The sequence below is a fragment of the Monodon monoceros genome, unplaced genomic scaffold (assembly GCF_005190385.1).
Source record: "Monodon monoceros isolate NGI ecotype Baffin Bay Population unplaced genomic scaffold, NGI_Narwhal_1 Super_Scaffold_21, whole genome shotgun sequence".
NCBI classification, from domain to species: Eukaryota; Metazoa; Chordata; class Mammalia; order Artiodactyla; family Monodontidae; genus Monodon; species Monodon monoceros.
Genome location: NW_021703778.1, coordinates 124,365,902 through 124,385,800, shown reverse-complemented (window position 1 = coordinate 124,385,800; position 19,899 = coordinate 124,365,902). Strand labels below are relative to the sequence as shown.

Genomic DNA, 19,899 nt, shown 5'->3' with positions numbered 1-19,899 from the left:
AATATGGCAGACAGAGAACACCAGACTGGGCTTGCGAAGTCAGTTCAGCCACAGGTATTTTGAAGAATGCTAAAGCGAAGGGACTTAGGTCGTAGACTTTTTTTTTAATTGTTTCCATTTGGTCCAGGGCTTGGGTTAAAAAGCTGCCCAGTGGCTGCAGAGAGAGGCTCAGGCAGAAGCCCTGACACCAGGGTGATGCAGAGGGGCTCCTCAAAGGCTGCTGGGCTCCAGAGGCTCCAAGTTAGTTGTGCTTAAGGGTGAGCCTTTTGAAGAGCTCCTCGCCCAGCCCCCAACTGGGGCGGAGGTCAGTCAGGTGGCCGCCCATCTTCTTGATGAGTTTCACCGGCTCATCTAGGTTGCAGCTCTCCAGGAAGTCAGAGCTGGGAGTCTGCGTGGCAGAACCCAGGGCATGCAGATCCAAAAGGACCGGGTTCAGGTTCTTCTCCACGACCATGGTGGCTTCCATGACGTCTGGGTTTTACCCCACTCATCTTTGGAACAGCTTCTGCATATCCTGGAAGAGGGCACAGCCTCTGAGCTGGTTTGGCATCTTCAACAGATGCTCAGTGCCCTTGCGCTTGTCCTCTGCCAACTCGAGGAAGAAGTGGCCCAGGCCCTCCAGAGCCACATCATCGCAGTCGAAACAGACGCCCAGGGAGAGGTAGGTGTGGGAAGCCCACAGATATGTGTTGACCAGGTGGTTGACGGCGGCCTCCACCTTGGCGGAATAATTCTGATGAATCCCGGGGCTCATGGTTGATCGGCAATAAGGAGCTAAGCTCAAAAAATGGTGTTGGCTGGTCTGGGGAGGTGGGCAGAGGATGTCTAATTGGTTGGTTCCAAAGGTTGCCACTGGAAAAGAAGTTGGAGGGTGGCCAGGGGCTGGGAGAAGGGGCATCTACGGGTGTGTTCCACCCAAACACTGTTGAAGCAAGAGACAGATCTGTGGGACCGCCGAGCGCACTGCAGACCATAGACGCTTACAGCAAATAGAAATCATTACTTTCTCGGAGGTTCCGTTTCCTCACCCATAAGATGCGGGCTTTTGGGTGGGGTGATCCTGAGGTTGAAGGGGTCTCGGGATTGACATTGGTGCGTTCAAGCTCAGGGCTCTTGGCCGACAAAGACTGGCCACCTAGGATCACCTTAATAACCCAGTGGCCTAGAAAAGCAGCAGCCCCTCCCTGCTCCGCCTGGGAATGTCCTAAGACAGAATTTGTTAAAAGTAAGAACAAAGGTGAGAAATAGGTCCCATAAGGGAATGCCGGGTTGTTCACACTGCTTGTCTCCAGTGTCTCTTCAGTTCAGCAAATCTGAATTTACCACCTGGTAAAGACAAAACAGGTGCTCTGTGTTGGAGAGGTAAAGACAGATAAACTGTCCCTGACATTGTGGAACTCCCAGTCTTGGTATAATTTTGAGTGGTTTACCACAAGTGAGAAGGCCGAGCATTTGGGCGGCGAGGGTTGGCAGAGCGGTGTTGAAATCCACTGGTAAAAACTATGGTGTATCAGAGTGCCTTTTGGCCTTTAATTCCTAGATTCACGTCTTCAGAGCTGTGGTAATCGTTAGTGCTGTTCACCAAGTATTTCCAGGTCTCCTTCTACTGAGCGTATAGGTGGGCCACATTTTCCTAAGCCACTGAAGTTAAGTGTGGCCGTGTGACTTGCCTTATCAATGAAATGTCGATAGTGTGATATGTTTCACTTCCCGGGCAAAAGCCTTAAGCACCATCAGATGGCTCCCCCATGGTTCTTTTACTCCCACGGTTCTTTTTCTCTGCCATGTAACCAGCAATACCCCGGATAGCAGAAGCTCACTAGTCTGTGCGTCTCAGCGAGGACAAAGTGGGAGTAGAGAGCTGACTGATCCATGATGGATGTGTAGTAGGAGCAAGAAACAAATTTTTGTTGTTTTAAGCCATGGAGATTAAATAAAAAATGTTTATTACGGAAAATTTCAAACATGTGAAAACAGAGACAATAGGATGTTGAACCTGCTATACCCATTACTTTAACTTCAACAATTATCAAGATATAAGCCTCTGTGATTTGGGGCTTGTTCGCTACCACGGTACAACCTAGATTAATCCTGCCTAAAACAGAGGGAAAGGATGTTATTTCCCAGAAATACTAAATGAGTGACAGGTAAAAAGAATGGAAACACAAGATATGAGATTTTCTTTTGATGCCATATTTTTCTTAAAGTTGTTGGTGCTTTTAGGGATACAGGAGAGCTGAATGGATTAGCTGGAGTAAAAGTTGCTGGACCCTCAGGATGGGGCTGCTTTGTGGAATCTGTCTTTTGGCTCAGACTCAATCCATCTCCTTTTCGGCTTGGCCTCCAGCTCCTCTGGCAGGTGGAGCTCACCTTCTCATTAGCGGAACAATGCTTTTCACGTGGGGAGAGCTGACACCCTGTGGCTTTGTGTGCTGCCCTGCCTCAGCTCTGTACGCCTCCGCGGCTTCTTACGCCTAGCATCTTGTTGCTGCTGCTGACTTCGGAGGGCAGCTCTAGAACATTAAGCCTGTAGGACATTAAGGGCTGTCCTCTCCACAGAGCCAGTTTCATGTAGTTCATTTTGAGTCATGCAGGGACCTCAAGGTACTGTTATCAAGGCTGTTCCTCAGGCCTACTTGTTACAATGGTAGCAGGGGAGCAGAAGATCCCAAAAAAACCTTAACTTGGGGCTAACTCCATTGAGAAGGTGTGCTTTTATGTGGCATTTCGATATGTATGTATACACATACAGTCCACGGATGTGCTGCCGTGTTTTCTACTCTGCCCCACTGGTCTGTGTGTCACTGAGCCAGTACCATGCTGTACTGCTATGTGTCTGCAGCGTGGTTGATTGAGCAAGTCTCCCTTCTCTACTCTTCTTTTAGAAAGGTTATTATTTCTTTATTTGTTTATTTATTATTCCTCAAAAAGAAATCCAACTGGAGTTTTGAGTGGGAGTGCACTGAATTTGTAGGTTAACCATGAATTCAGTTAGGTCTTTATAGAATCATCCAAGACAAGTCATCCTATATTCGGGCATCCAGTCCAAAAGCATGGAATGTGCTCTATTTACTCAGGTCATTTTCTGTTTCCTTTATTAGAATTAAAAATTTTTGTATAGCAGTTTTGTATGTTCTCGGTTAACCCCTAGATATTTTGTAATTCCTGTTGCCGTTGTTGTTCTTTGGCCAGGCAGCTTGTGGGATCTTAATTCCCCGACCAGGGATGGAAGCACAGGGTCCTAACCACTGGACCCCTGGGGAATTCCTTCCTGTTGCTGTTGTAAACGGTATCTTTTTAGTAATATTTCCTAGCGGCTCTTGTAGTAGGGGGAGAGATGCTGTTGATTTGTGCAGGGAGATCTTGTGTCTGGCAAGCATACTGAGCCTTATTAGTTCTAATTTGTTTGAGACTTTGTATTTTTCTAAGTTGACATTTTGGTTTTCCACTGCTGCAGTAAGAAGCCCCCCCCCATTTAATGTCTGTGGTAAGGGGGTGGCAGGGGTTGAGGGGATGACTCAGTAGAAGGAGGGAAAATGTTTCCTCTTCCCCCTCCTACAGGGAGGGGCCAGACCTCTGTGATGTGAACATGTAGGGTCTCCACAGCTTCAGAGACATGTAGTCAGGCCATTGGCCACCATGATGGGAGAAAGGGTGGCCTAAAGTCTCTGGTAACAGGAAAGGGGAGGGGAGGGGATGCTACCAAAAAGAGAGAGGGAGGGGTTTGGAGAGGAGGAGGAAGACAGAGAAAAGGGAAAGACTGTCTTGAGGGGGACTTTGATGTGGCAGGGGTCGGTCTGGAGAAATATCAGGGACAGTAGAGAGTAAAAGAGTCTTCAGTTCCAGAAGAGTAGGTGGACCACACACCCACCATCCGACAGTGTCACCCAAAGAAGCCCTGGGGTCCTTTGGTCACCTGACATGGGGCTGGGGGAGGAGCTGGGGCACCTGCAGCCCCTCCCAGCACCAGCCCATGCTGACCAACTACTGGAGGCCCCACCCCATGTGACCCTTGTCACCTGCGCTGCTGTGACCCTAACACCCAAAGCTGTGGGGCCTGGGAACTCCCAGGGTCTGGACCTCCTACATCCCCAGAACTCCCACGAGTCAGAGCTAGATCCACAAGGCACACTGAGTTGGGGTCCCTACACTTGGTCCTGAACAGAAGTTCACTGAGGGAGGGTCAGGAGTTGAATGTTTTAACCAGGCAGCTGGTTTGCCTTGTTTGATGAGTAACTGTGGCTGAATAGTAAGGTTGCTTTGGTTTGGAAACTTCTCTGCACACCTGCAAGGTGGGGAAATGGGGCTGCCTTCTGCCCTGAACAGCATTTAATGGGGCTGCTGGGGGCAGGTTGGGGAGGCCTTGGTTCGCAGCTGTGGTTGGTGACCCCAATTTCAGTTGCTGGTAGAATAACTGTAAAATCAGGAAGTGAGGGGGCCCCCTCCCAGCCCCTCCTGCCAGGGCTTCCCCGGGATGGGCTGATGAACGGGCAAGTGCAGCTGGCCTTGGCTGACCTCTGCTCCCCTTTGTGCCCCTTTACTGCCTTTCAGGGCCCACACCTCTGACCTTAAGGAATCGCTCCTAGAACTTGCTTTTTTCACACAGAGATCATGATAAGCAGAGGCATCCAGGCTGGTGTGTTCATGCAGAGAAGCAGGCAGATGCCCTCAGATCCGATCCGACGCCTGATCCTTTGGGTCTTGGAGAGAGACGGCCTGGCACTGATTGTAAACAAGCCGTGAAGAAGCCAGACTTCCCTTGGAAGTTTATAACGCCAAAACAAAGCAGGCTATTTTGGAGCAAAGAAGCCAGAAAAAGGGTCAGTGAGATGAGAGAGGGAAAGCCTGGTCCGGAAACACAAATGCCCTGAGCCTATCAAGGTGTTTCCAAGAGTGGAACAGCCAGGCTGGACCCAGGGCATCCCCCAGGCCTGTGCAAGGGTGAGGCCCCTGTTTCTGGGTGGGTGAGGCCCCTGTTTCTGGGTGGGTGAGGCCCCTGTTTCTGGGTGTGCTCCTCATTTCCTGTTATGGCCTGTCTCCACATGCTGAGTGGCTGTGAAGCAACGGCTGCAGCCACTCAGCTTTATAAATAGGACATCTACAGTGAAGATGGTAGGAAATTCCCAGAGACTTCTGCCTGGGCTTATTATGAGTGTACAGATTACACAAGTGAAGTCCCAGCACCCCCTCCTCCAGCCCACCTCCCTATAGCATCCTGGGGCGTCTGATCGGAGGCCCATCTCTCCTGCTCTGTGACTGGAAATCTCCCAAGGGTGGTCCGAGAGGCACAGGGACTGGAGATGTCCACCTCTGACCTTGTTCACACACTCGTGGGGGAGAACAGCTGACCCTGGTCTCCCGCTCCCCACATGCCATGCACTGTGCATTATCTTGCCGACATTCACCTACTCCCAGGAGGAAGGTGCATTATTATTCTCATTTGGTAGATGGAGAACCTGGAATCCAAACCCATGTCTGACTCATTCTGGATCTCAAGGATTAACCATGGACTCAGATTCCCCTGAACAGAGAACAAGAATGAGAAAGGATCAGAGTAAGGAAAGGGGAGCCCTATGTTTTCTGGAGAGAAAGAGAGGAGAGGCTTCCTGTACCCTGGGCCTTTGGTTATATTTTCCTTTCCTTCTTTCCCCTCGTGACACATTTCTAGGCTGGTGGCTATTTCTGGAAAGCCAGACTTGAGCTTTGAGTGGCTCGATGGGCCCCTGCTGTGGCTGGGTTTGAAGGAGATGCGGACATGACTGCCGGCACCAGGCAGGAGGCCCTGCAACTGGGAGGCTCAGGCCATTACAGGTTTAGGACTGAAATGCTGTTCAAATATTTGCCCAGCAACTTCCAGTGTGCTTTGCAACAGGTAGCATAAGCAGCCTTCGCGAAGTCATTGATGGCCTCACACCTAGCCAGGGTCTCTCTCACCCATCTGTTGAGCCCCCTGTGGTTGAAGAGTTCCCCTGTCCTTTTCTGTATTTCATGATGTTGATATTTTTATGGCCTGTCCCTCGGTTTGGATTAGTTTTTCCTCATGATTAGAATCAAGCTATATATTTTTTAACAAGAAAGCAACAGAGGTAGCATTGGGTCTTCTCAGGGCATTACATTAGGGGCTCATGTCAATTTGTCCCATTATTGGTTGTGTTCTTTGATCCCCTTGTAAAGGTGGTATCAGCCAGATTTCTTTAGTATAAGCTATCATTTTCCTTCCATACCTGGGAATGGCTAAATAAGTACATGTTTTTATGGGGATTTCCTGAGCTCCAGTTCCCACAGGTCAATGCAAAGAGAGCCAGGTGACACCTGAGACTGCAGTGGGTTACATTACAGGGGAGGAAGCCTGAGCTTAGGGAACCCGAGTATTTTATAATGGTCCATAAGTCCTGACCTCTTCTGCCAAAGGAAACATTATCTTTATTGTACTGGACACTCACTCAGCATGCCTGCACTTTGTTCTATGGGGAGACACTGTCTTCCAAGACTATTCGCTATACAAACATCCTTGCAAAGATAGTCCAGAACAAAGGCAGCTGGTGCCTCTGTTTATAGGACACCCACAAATGTGAGAGACCCATGGAGAACTGTCTCCCAACAGATCTGTGAAAATTGTCTTTCTACATACAATCTGGTCATGTTATTCTGGTCATGTAACCAACCATGCTGTGGCTGGTTGTTCCCCAATATCCATTCTCTGCATGTTCAGTAATGGAACCCCACTTCCCCACAATAGCTGAGCACATGGCTTTTCAGGATGACGTCTGCATTTCCCATCTTCTCTTGCAGCAAGGTGTGGCTGTGTGACTAAGTTTTGAGCAATAAGCTTTAAGTGTAGTGTGTAACTTCTGGAAAGTGCCCTTAAAGGACGGGAACGTGCCATTTTCCTTCTCTTTACTCCATCCTACAACATAAAATAGAAATCTCCCTCTTCCATGGTGTTCCCTAATCCTCTCCTCTGCCTTTTTTTAAATCTTCATAACACATAAAACCATGGACATACTATTTATTTTGCTTATTTTTTATATTTTCTACCTCTTCTGTAATGTAAACTCCACGAACAGTGCTGATCCATTACAGTATACTTGTACCAACTGTTAAGATATACTGAAATATTTCTGTACCAATTGGTGACTAGCCACTGCCCCAAGTCCCTGTGTACTCCCCTGTGGCAACTCCCAGCTACCCAACAGTCTTAGCTCAGGCTGCCATAAGAAAATTCCATAGACTGGGTGGCTTTAACAACAGAAATTATTTTTCTCACTGTTTTGAAGTACTGAGAAGTCCAATATCATAGTGCTGGTCAAGTCAGTTCTTGAGAGAGATTCTGGAAAGGGTACTCTTCCTGGCTTGCAGAATGCTGCCCTCTTGTACACCACACACACACACACACACACACACACACACAGGAAGGGAGGGAGAGAAAGAGAAAGAGGAAGACAGAGAGAGAACTCTCCTGTGTCCTTTTTCCCCCCTGAGTGGCTTGTGGGATCTTAGTTCCCCAACCAGGGATTGAACCCAAGTCATGGCAGTGAAAGCACTGAGTCCTAACCACTGTACCGCCAGGGAATTCCCTCCAGTGTCTTTTCCTATAAGGGCACTAATTTCATTGGACCAGAGCCCCACCCTCATGTCCTCATCTAACCCTAATTACCTCGCAAAGGTCCCATCTCCAAATACCATCACATTAGAAGTTAGGGCCTCAACATAGGAATTTTGGGGAAATACAAACATTCAGTCCATAACAGCAGCTAAACAGGCATTGACTCATGTAGTAGGAGGCTTGCACATCCTGCTTGTGCATTAGGGCCAGTGACTTCCTGGTTAATCAGTGCCTAGGCTATGCCCCTGAGGTGCTCCAAAAAGACCTCCTGATTGAATGCATGCTAGATTCTATTATAGGATGGCTCCAAGCCTTTCCATTGTCCATCTCGAACTCAAGAGGAGCAGGAGTCAGATTTTTCAATAAATAAAATTGGGGAAAATACCAAGCAGCAACTTTCTGCTATTTTAAAACAAAGGACTTCTTATACCTTTTCTCAAGTCCCCCGTTCCCATCCTGCTCTCTTCCCAGGTGAAGAGAGAGCGACTGAACAGAAACAGAGAAAGGGAATCATTATTTTTTCCCTTGAGATAAGTAATTGCCAGGACCTTCCCTATGTCCATCCACCATGAGAAATCAGAGAAGGCGGGAGAGGCAACAGCAAGTGTAGGGCTGGGAAGGGAACTCAAGTCCATCAGTCAGCTCAGAGCCATACACATCTTCTCACTTACTTTTGGAGGTCCCCTCTGTGCAAATGAGTGGTTTAAAGGTACGTATCAATTACCCTAAGAAATGTGCAAGCCCTGTGAACCAGGCAATTCCTTCAAAGTGTGATATGAAGAAAGCAAAGAGAGGATAACAGGTTTGACCTACTTTGGATAGGAGGAGCAGGGCAGGATGATCTGAGGAGGTGGTCTGTGAGCTGAGACCTGAAGGATGAGAAAGAATCTTCCATGGGGACTTCCCTGGTGGCACAGTGGTTAAGAATCTGCCTGCCAATGCAGGGGACACGAGTTCGATCCCTGGTCTCGGAGGATCCCACATGCCGCAGAGCAACTAAGCCTGTGTGCCACAACTACTGAGCCTGCTCTCTAGAGCCCGCGAGCCACAACTACTGAAGCCTGCACGCCTAGAGCCTGTGCTCTGCAACAAGAGAAGCCACTGCAATGAGAAGCCCACGCACTGCAACGAAGAGTAGCCCCCGCTCGCCACAACTAGAGAAAGCCTATGCGCAGCAACAAAGACCCAATGCAGCCAAAAATAAATAAATAAATAAAAAACAAAAAAGAATCATCCATGGAAAGGGCGGTCTGGGCAGCAGCCCAGAGAATCTCAGAGGCAGAGCTGGCTATGGAATTTGCTAAGCCCAGTGCAGGGGAAAATGCAGGCCCCCAGCCAGGGGTGGGTCAGTCAATCTCCCCTCCCTGGGGATGCCCCTCCCCAACCCACAGCAGATGGGAGATCCCAAAGAAGCACAACCTCTGTCCCAGGACATACTTGATACCTGGATCCAGACAGGGAGAGAGACCCCTGTTATCACCCGTTAAGTGCGCTGTGGGACTGCCAGCCTGGGTGGGGATGACATCACATCAGCTACCTGTCTAAACCCCCCCTGCCACACTGCCCCGCAGTGAAGGGCAACAGCAGAACGTGTGCCTCGCCTGCCAGTGCACCTGATCACTGCTCCTGGCAGAGGGAGGCAGTGGCCACAGGGAGGAAGGGGAGGCCAGGTGGGACCGGGGATCCAGGGAGCAGGGGGGCGTCAGGAGGTAGGACCAGAGGAGAGCTGAGGCTCTAAGCCCCGTGCAAAGGGTATGCTCCATTGTCCCATCAGACTTCACTTGTAAAACACAAATTCAAAGATTATTACTGGGAGTTCCCTGGTGGCCTAGTGGTTAGGATTCCAATCTTTCGCTGCTGTGCCTGGGTTCAGTCCCTGGTCAGGGAACCGAGATCCTGCAAGCCGTGCGACGCAACCAAAAAAACAAAAGAAACCCAAGATAATTACTAAGAATTTCAAGATGGCGACCACAGGGCTGCGCTGGTCTCAGACCCTTGAAGCCAGCCCTGCTCAAAACTGACCGGCAGCCAGCATGACCCATCCCAGCAAGCAGTGGGAAGCAGATGAGGGGCAGGGGCCACATAATGCCAGGATCTGTGGGTCATTGTAAAGACTTTGGAATTTGGTCTTTGACCAGTGAGAAACCACCAGAGGGTCCCAAGCAGGTGAGTGACATTTTAAGGTCACGCTGGCTGTGGTGTGAAGAGTGGGTTGTGAAGAGTGGAAGTGTGGCTGATCAGTCCAGGCAAGATATGATGGGGACTAAACTCTGGCAGAGGCCGTGGAAATGGAGAGAAGCGGATGGATGGGAGACGTTTTTTGGACATAGGGTCAAAGAAATGGGAGACAAAGACATCAAGGAAACGAGAGTCCAGGGAGTGGAAAGGTTCAACCAAGCAGCCGTCAAAGCCACAGAGAAGAAAGACACATACTGTAGCGGGGAGGAAGACCGCAAAAGCCAGTGCCGGGTCCGTTGGAGACCTGCCTCTAACCCTGGGTCTCAGGAACCTCAGTTTTGCAAATGGTACTTGGTTGCGTTGTTCTTGTATCTGGCTGAGCCAGGTAGAATGAAGCGAGGTCTTCTCTGTCCTCCTAGCATGATGGACCTCTCTGACCCAATCTTTTCCAGCAGACACTAGCCCAGAGGCCTCGGCTTGTCAGCTTGCAGGACGTCTTGCCTGGGGAAGCCAGCAAAGGCTGAGGGTGCCTGTCCTTCCCTCCCATGCCCAGCATGATGGCCTTGCCTCCTAAAACCCACATACAAGAATGGGAACAAAGGTGAGCCCACAGGAGGGCCAGGGATGAAAAGAGAAACGGTAGTTCTATCTGTGAAATCAACCTGAGCCTTGGTTATCTCGAATGTAAAGAGTGGCCTTCCCACCTGACCAACCCCTGCCCTGTCTCTGTGGCTCTGAGGACCTGCAGGAAGGCAGAACCCGGCTGTTCTTCCAAACAGAGGCTACGGCTGGGTTGCTACTTTCATTCAAATATCAGTGACAAAGAAACCTCAAGGTCTCCTTTTTGTAAACTGCTTAGAGATGTCGGAAAACAAGGGAAGAGGCACAGAGGAGAAGTGGGGGTGGGAAGACAGGAGGATTAGGGAGGAGGAGAGAAAGGAGAGGCTTGCAAAGCTGAGCACCTGGTGAGCTTGACGCCCACCCGCCAGGCTCCCGGCAGGCTGTCAGCTTCGGAGAAGCGGCCTTGGGAAGCACTGAGGAGAGCATTCTCACAGGCTTTGCTGGTGCTGATGCAGTTCTGGCTTGGCCTAACCCTTGGTCCTTCTTTAATCATTATTAAAAGCCGTCATTTTCTCCCTCCCTGGTGGCCAGTTTAGTGGTAAGAAATTCAACTAAAAGTAATGCCTTAAACCTATTAATTTGGAATGGCCCAAAAGAAGGGGAGCCTGCCAAAAACAGAAAACACCAAAGGAAACTCTCTCCTTCACATTACTGAGCGGTTCTTCTTGTCCCCCAGCATTTGCATGGAGCGCTGTCTGGATCCAAGGCTGTGCTCAGAGAGCTCAGGACAGTCCTTTAACTGAGAATAAACAGCAAGGTGAGATTCAGCTTTTCTCAGCATACCTGCAGGAAGTGAATAAGAACTCCCAGGAAAAAGAAGTTTGGGAAGCATTGGGTTCAAAGAAGTCAAGTGGGTTTTTATATTATATTTCTTAATATAAGAAAGAAATATACTTAAGAGCCTTAAATGTACGCATGTGCAATGTGGCTCTCCAAGAAGGGTTTGAAAGAACCTGTTGATTTCCTTCTCAATACACTTCCCCGCCCAGTCCCAGGGAGGAATGCTGGTTGGTCTGAGCCCTGGATGGTGTTTGCTTTATTAAACATGAGCATGTGATGCAGCCCTGACCACAGGTGGTAAGGCTTGGGGACTTCCAGGAAGGTGTTCCTTGCTCTCAAAACAGAACACAAGACAGTACTTGACTATTCCAGTCTTTGGGCATTATCACAGGAAGAGGTGAGCTTAGAGCTGCTGCAGTCGTATTAGGGTCATGAGGAGAAGGCCAAGAGCATCCAGAGATGCTTATCTCTCTCCCCGGTGTGCGATTAAGCTGTTGCTTTGACTCTTTGGGTTTGTTTCTTCCTTGTTCAGGCCTTGGGTGTTCTGTGTTTTTCAACTCACAGCATCCTGAAACCAGTGGGGACACAGCATGCAGACATTCTCAGATTCCTTTGACTACAGATGGTCCCTCTGACTGGTGTTTACTGAGAATGCTGTGGGAAAGTACACCAGGGTGAGGGACGTGGAGTTGGGGGTCAAAGGCTTCCGTTCTGCTTTAGGTTCTGACAATCACATGAGGTCCTGGGCCTCAGTTTCAACTCTGTGAGAAGACTACCTAACTCAAGTGCCTAATACTCTGCCAGGCACATAGTAGGTATGTCACAAACGTTGTTGTTAATAAAATGGGGCAGGGGAGGAGGAGAGGAGTAGTCCAGTTTCAAATCTCATTTCTGCCTAAGAGTACTAACCATTTCAAAAGTAAAACCTGTGTTTTCTGGCCCCCTACCAGCTTATAGCACCCTCTAGCCCTGCAGTCAGCAGGCAAAAGATAAAACAGGGACCATAGATGTCCCAGGCGGGCACCCTAGGTCTGGGGCCACAGCCCCTCACTCTTCTGCTAGAGCAAGCCTGGGTTCTTCTGGGCAATGCCCCCTGAAGGCCGTGTCCCTCTATGCATGCTAATGGCTGTGGAACCCTCCTCAGTGAGAACTTCCACGTGTACTGGTGGCCCTACCTGCCCCAGAAGGACAATCTCCAGTCTAGACACTCATATGGATGCCAAGGGATTGAGTTCCCCCTTGTCCAGGTCTCTGGCTGAGACTCAGAGCGGCAGCTGGCAGACAGCTGACCCGGGCTTTGCTCTCTCTCTCTCTCTCTCTCTCTCTCCATCTCTCGTGTCCATTGGGACATTTTATTTGCATGTAAGTGTTACATCCCTAGAAGAAGAATCCCAGGATTTTCCCTCCTGTGTGTTTTCATCCATGATGCCAACTGAGGTCATCACTACAGTGAAACCAAAGAGATAGGGACAGATGGTCCTGCTGTTACCAAATGCACATTCATGTGCCTGATGCATAGTGAGGCCGAACAATTGGAGTTTGGAGCAGAGAAAGGTTTATTGCAGGGCCAAGCAAGGAGAACAGGTGGCTCGTGCTTAAAAATGCTGAACTCCCTGATGGTTTTCAGGGAGATGTTTTTATAGGTAAAATTTGGGGTGAGGGCTGCAGGGTGTGTGACCGTCCTCTGATTGGTTTGTGATGAGGTAACAGGGCGGTGCTCCAGGGATCTTGTGCTCAGCCTGAAGTTACCATCCTCCTCTTGGGTGGGAGCCTTAGTTCCTGCAGAAAATGTCAGAGATATGTTGTCGTGTACATTCCTTGAGGAGGCACTAGAACTCTATTTTACTGCCCTATTGTTTTTTTGACTGCTCTTTGCTTCTGCATTCTCTCCCTTTCCTGATTAGCAACTGTTTGAATCTGCCCCTTGGAACCCAGGGAAGGTCCAGGAGGCAGAAGCCTTTTCCTACAAACAAGAAATGGGAGACACAAAGGCTTTTGTATCCAGAAGGGCCCCACAGGGTCTTGCTTGGTTTCACTGCCATTGTTCTCAATCTTTGAGTTGCACATCAGATCTGGGGCTCCACCCACACTTGTTTAATGTGCCCCTGAGGTTGATAAAAATGTTCCCAGCTCTGTGACCAACAACGATTTCAAAATTGCCAGTGTAACCATGCTTCATCATCATAGTTAGAAACCAGGCCATGACTGTAGAGCATGACCTTAAAAGAACCTGGTTTTGCCTTTCTTTTTGGCATTGTTGATGCTCTTGAGAGTATCGGCCTGGACATTATGGTGGCATGGAAGGATGATGGAAAGACTGGGGCTTTGCTCTGTTGGGTTTGGGCCGATGAACAGCAGGGAGAGGGAGTGACAGTGTATGAGTGTGTGTGTGTGCACTCGCGCGCATGTGCGTGCACACCCAGACACAGTCATGGCTCAGTAGAAACACCTCATGGAAGGAGGTGTTGCAGGAAGGGGGACCCCTTCCAGAGCCCAAGAGTGGGCTCTTGTCTAACACTCAGAAATGAATTGTCCGAGGGGACACACGTGCTGACAAAGCAAGAGGCTTTATTGGGAAGGGGCGCCCAGGCAGAGAGCAGGAGGGTAAGGGAGCCCAGGAGGACTGCTCTGCCACATGGTTCACAGTTTTATGGTGATGGGGTTAGTTTCTGGGTTGTCTCTGGCCAATCATTCTGACTCAGGGTCCTTCCTGGTGGCACGCGTATCACTCAGCCAAGACAGATTCCTGCAATGAGGATTCTGGGAGGTTGGTAGGACATATGGACTGACATCTCCTCTCCCCTTTTGACCTTTCCCAAATTCTTCCCATTGGTGGTGGCTTGTTAGTTCTGTGTTCTTACCAGGACCTCCTGTCACATAATAACTCGTACAAATGGTTACTGTGGTGCCTGGCCAGGGTGGGCAGTTTCAGTCAGTGTTTCCCCTAACAGAGTGAGGTAGACCAGGAAAGTATTATTATTCATCTTTTACAGACCAAGAACTAGAGGTTCAGAGAGGTACAGGGGCTGCCCAAGGTGACATACCAGTCAGTGGCAGAGCCGCTTGTGAGAACAGGCCTCTGGCTCCCAGGCCATCTCTCTTCCCATGTTCTGTGAAGAACACGTTAGGTGTTCGGCAATGAACAGGACACTCGCTGTTCAAAGATGGAGGAGGGGTGGGCAGATACATAGAGAAGTATTTCTACTGCACCCTGGGGCTCTGAACCCACCAAGAGAACTGGGCACCGCCTCTTTCACTCCTTCTGCCTGCCCCGCTCTCTGAGGGGAGAGGAGACCATGCCACATGGCCAGGTTCTCAGGAGAAAAGCAGAAGAACTGCATCACCCAAGAGGCCAGGTGAGGCAGAGGACCTGGTCATTTCGGGACCACCACCAGCAGAGAAGAAAGGGGAGAGAGGTACCAAGACAGGGGTGTTCCCCTGAATTTGGGGATACTTGGGGATTGAAATTCCTCTTTGGGCAACACTTTAAATATGACAGTTCTCTGCCATTGGACTGTGGGAGTCCTAACTTATGAACTGTTACAAGTACATGGTAGTCATGCCCAGTGTTAGTTTGGAGGAATGCTTGATGGGAGTGTGCCAATCTAGGAAGGCTTCCTGGAAGACGTGCTTCTTGAGCCAAGTTATAGAGTTTTGCTTCTTCTCTGAAGTGCATAGGAATCACCTGGGGTCTGATCTAGAAGGGCTGGGGTGGAGCCTGCAATTCTGCTCTTCTTAAAAGCTCCCAGGTGGTGCTGAAGCCTTGAGTAGGAAAGTTACAAAGGTAAGAGTTACTGTTACTGAACTGACCTTGAGTCTGCTCGCCTGCTGCAAAGCAAAGCCAATTTACTGACCCTGGGTTGTGGTCAAAGTACAGCATTTACTGCAGGTGCCAAGCAAAGAGAACATGCAGCTCATGCTCAAAAGACCAGAGCTCACAATGGCTTTCAGGGAAGGGTTTTTAAAGGCAACATCTGCGGGAAGCGTTGCAGGGTGCATGACTTTCTTCTGATTGGTTGGTGGGGAGGTAACGGGGCGATGTTTTGGAAATCTCAATCATCAACCTTCAGTTTCCAGCCAGTCTGGGGTCTACAAGCTCGTGGTCAGCATGCAGACACCATCCTCCACCTGGGTGGCGGGGGGTCTTAGTTTCCGTAGAACAACTCAAAGATATGAGTCAGACTATTATGTATATCCCTTGAAGAGGAGCTAGGACTCTGTTTTATCGCTGAACTATTGTTTAAAGTATCATTGCTCGACTGCTTTCCTTTGTTTCTGCATTCCCTTACTTCCCTAATTAGTAACTGCCTATGTCTGCTCTTTGGAATGCCGGGAAAGCCTAGGAGATTATAAAGTCTTTTTCTGTAAACAAGAAGTGGGGAACATGGAGGGGCTTTCGTGTCTGGGAGGGCCCCGCAGGATCCTGCTTGGTTTCAATGCTCCCTTTTCTTTGATACTCCTCAATCCTGAGGGGAACAGGGGCGGAACAAGAAAGGGAATAAAGTTTTGGATAGAGAGGTTAATCATAAACTTGGCAGGGGAACTCAGTTTTAGGGGGACTCCGTTTCACGAACTCATTGTAAAGAGGAGTCATTCAGAGAGGACATTCCTGGAAACAGGCAAGATATAACGAAGGTCAAAGATGAGAAGTACCTTGGAAAGCAGGGTGTGTGGAGAAGGGGGTGCATGAGGCAAGGAGGTGGCTACGACCTCACTTAAGAAGGCTGGGGATGCTGGAAGGGCCAGGTAAAGTGAATGAGGAGCTTGGATTCCTCCCCTGAACCACACTCTTCTTGGGGTGGACCCACCTGCCCTCTACCTGAATCCCTGGGCACTAAGGATGTTAAGAATGTTCATCCTTTGGCTTCACACAGCAGATCCTGGTTTCTTCGGGTCTGGCTAGGGGCTCAAATCTGCATTTTAAAGAAGCTCTCAAAATGATTCCGATGCAAACTAAAGTTTGCTAACCTGTGTTGGGCAATTAAAGGGTTTCAGGTGGGGGAGGGACAAGATCGAATCTGCATTTCAGGTGGATCCCCTGAAAACCAGAGGAGGATGGGCCAGGAGCAGGGAGGCTGGTGAAGGCTGGTGGTTGTACAGGCCAGAGAAGCTGAGGCCTTGGACCAGGATTCTGGAATCAGAAGGAAGAAGAGGATGAACGCAGATATTCATCGGTGACTCATCCCAGAGTTACTGCTAGATTCCCAGTCTTGGGTATCCAGGAGTAGGAGAGGTGATGAGTTTCATTTTAGACCTGCCAAGTTTGGGGGGCCATCCAGGAAGAGAAGCCCATCGGGCACTCGGATTTCAGAGTCTGAAGTTCAGTGCAAGGACCAGGTCTGGGTATAGATTTGGAAGTCAGCAACTGTAGTGTATTTACCATTAAACATCACAATGAACTTGGTGTTGGCAGCAGTAGGCTTTTCAGACTTTCCCAGGGGAAAGGCAATCTGAGTACTAATTTTGCCAGACATCAATACTATTATCAACAGTGATGTTGATACATTGTATGTACAGAGAGCAGACTTCCCCGAGAACCTTGAGCACAGAGGAACGTAAGTTCTCCCCTCTTTCAAGTGGTGAGTCTAACCTCCCAAAATTGGTCTGAGAGAAGGAGGAACTCAGTAAAAAGGATCTATCACATCTATCTTTCTGCTGTGATTTGACCTTGTAATGCACATTTTCTGACTCCAAGGGCAAATCATGCCAAATAGGATAGCGTCAGCTCTCCTAAATTTCTCACTCCCTTCACTTAGGGAGTTCCAGTCCTTCGGGACCCACACTCAGTGGGAAGAGATAGACAAGGAAGTGGCTATCCATGGTGCCTTGTGTGGAGGGCCCAGAAATCTAAATTAACGTACGTTTTTAGGAAAGGCTTATTGGAAGAGGCGACATCTGTTAGATTTTGAAGGTGGAATAGACGTTAGGTAGATGATGAATAGACGTGGGGGAGAAGATACGTTCTAGGAAGAAGACAGCACATGCCAGGCACCAGATCACGAGCTAGGATGTGATCAGGCAACAGTGAATGATCAGATAGGGCTGGAGCAAAGAGCAGGTGTGGGACAGGGACTGGAAACGAGCCTAAGTGGGGAGTAGAGCCTATGATGAAGGGCTGGCTTACATGCAAAGATACGGAATTTAAGATATCTTAAAAACACTAAGATGCTGTTTAAGGAGGGGCACTTAACTGTGACAGCCGGCTGTGAGGTGCGTTCAGGAGGTTTTGCAGTGATCACCCAGGCATGAAGGGGACCTGAACCAAGACAAGTCTTGGCTCTTCCTGACAGCCCAACCCCCAAACAAATCTCCATTCTTCTCCTCCCTACATCTGGCAGCCAAATGAGCCACCATCTCCTGGTCCTGGGCTCCACAGTAGCCCCTGACCAGTCTTGCTCTTTCCACGCTTGTACTTCACAACCTGTTCCTCACAGGGCAGCCAGAGTGACCTTTTAACGATGTATCTGTCCCTTCTCTGCTTAAAACCCTTCCGTGGCTTTCCACTGACTGCTCCTGAAAGAAAATCCAGCCTCCTTACCCGGGTGCATTTGATCTGGCCCTTCCTACCAGTCCAACCTCGTTTCCAGTCACACAGTCTGTCATTGTCCACACTCCTAACACCTGGCCCTTTTTTCTGTTCCTAAAACATGCCCAGCTCATTCCCTTTAGAGCTTTTGTGCCAACTCTTTCTCCTGCCAGGATTCTTACGTGGCTGGCAATCCTCGCCTTCCCAGTTGCAATTTAAATAGCACTTCCTCAGAGAGGCTCTCCTTGAAAATCCCCTCAAATCTACAGGAGCACAAATTGCTCTGTTTCAATTCTCTGAGCAGCTCTCATTACTCTCAGGCATTTCTCTGTTTATTTGTCCACATATCTATTATCTCCCTCCTCTGTAGTCAATAATCTCCAAAAATGGCCACCGTCAATTCTTCCTCTCATTGTATGTACACTGATCACGAGGTGGGGTCTGATTCTCCTTTCATTGAATCTGGACTGGGCTTTTGACTTCTTATTACTTGCTTTGACTGACAGAATACAGCAGAAAGGATGCTGTCCAAGTCCTGGGCCTAACTTTTAAGAGACGTGTGAGCTTCCACTTTTACTCTCGGAAGCTGGCTGCTAGGTAACGAGGCTGACTACCCTGGACCACCATGCTGTGAGGAACTCAGGCTTCCATATGGAGGAGCATGGAAGTGCCAGACATGTGGTGTTGCCTGAGTGTAGATGAGTGAGTGATACCAGCTGGCACCCAGGGAGGTAGAAGAGCCGCCTAACCTAGCCCTGACCAGTTCCTGACCAGAGAATTCTGAGACGCAGTAAGTCCTCGTTGTCTGAAGTCACTAATTTTGCAGGTTTGTTGTGCAGCAGGAGGTAACTGAAACATCTTCCCACTAGAACGAAGCTTCACCAGCTTTGCCTGAAAGTACCTGGCACATGCATAGACTCAGTAGATATTTGTTGAATGCATGAGTTTAGGGAAAATGGAGTGGACCATTGACCAGAAGTCTCAGTGAAGCAAAAATGTTGATGTTTGACATTGTGAACGCTGGTAACCAAGTTTAGGGATATTGGAGTTTAACATTTCAGTCCTGAGATTTGAGAACATACAGGATATGGTCATGGTTGAAGTGGTGAGAGGTCAAAGGTCCCTGAAGTTGAGGAGGTGGATAACCTAAGGCTAGGACACCCAGAAGAAAATTAAACTCTCCCAGGATGATGGCAGGACTAGCAGTGGCGAGAGGCCCTGGAAGTTTCCAAATGGGAATTGTAGGGGGCCCATGGGGGGAAGGTGGTTTCCTTGGAGAGATACATTACAGTGTCAACCAAGGCAAAAAAGAGTCTGCGCACAGAAGTAGGATGGAGAGGCCGTTCACAATGGAACAGAGGAGGCCAACCCAAAGGAAGGGGTTGTCAGGGAAGGCTGCAGTGGGAGATGGGGCGGGGGGCTGGAAATGGGGGAGCGCAGAGGGGATGTCAGAAAGCTCTGCTGGCCTGAGAGTCGAGCAGAGCACAGATGAGGCTTTCACTCTGGGCGGAAGTGGAGGATGACCGGCATGAGATCATGAGGGAAGGTAACTGGTCTCAAGATTCTGGCCAGCCTGGAGGTATAAAAATTTGGTTTTCCTGCCAACACAGCCAGAGGATAGATAACGTTTGCTGTTGGCAGTAGAGTCGGCAATCTGAGGATTTGCTCAGGATTCCAAAAGAAATGCGAAAGGAGGCCGGTGGGGCGTGGTTAGGCCCAAGTCAGGAAACACCCAGCGGGCCTGCTGGCTTAGGCACAGCCCCTCTGAGCAGAGAGGGGAGGTGTGGGCAGGCTGAGTCCTGGGGTCAGAGGGCAGGGCTCACCTGGACTTGTGTGCTCTGCAGAGCTTGGCTTTACAGGAAGGGTTGGCATGGCTGGTCGGAGTTACCTACCTGGACCGGCAACCCTAGCAGTCTGTGGAAAGGGGAACTGGCTTGAGTGGCATCTTTTCAAATCCTTTGAAACAATAAACTTTTTTATTATTCTTTCATAGTATAAAAGTGAAGGATGATTAACGTAAAAACTTTGTTTTCAAATCTCCAAAGCAAAAAGGCCTTCCACCCCACATTCCTCATTCTTGTCTCCTTCTACATACAAAACAATGAACATGAATGAGTAAGAGATACATTCTTAACATACTATTAAATTCTCGTTTTAATAATGCAGCCACAGTCTCCCTGGGCTATTC

At 49.2% G+C, this 19,899-nt stretch overlaps 1 pseudogene; it reads right to left on the bottom strand.

The window, feature by feature from the left end:
* Positions 1-241: 241 nt before the first annotated feature.
* LOC114905085 lies at positions 242-754 on the bottom strand (annotated as a pseudogene).
* Between the last annotated feature and the right edge of the window lie 19,145 nt (positions 755-19,899).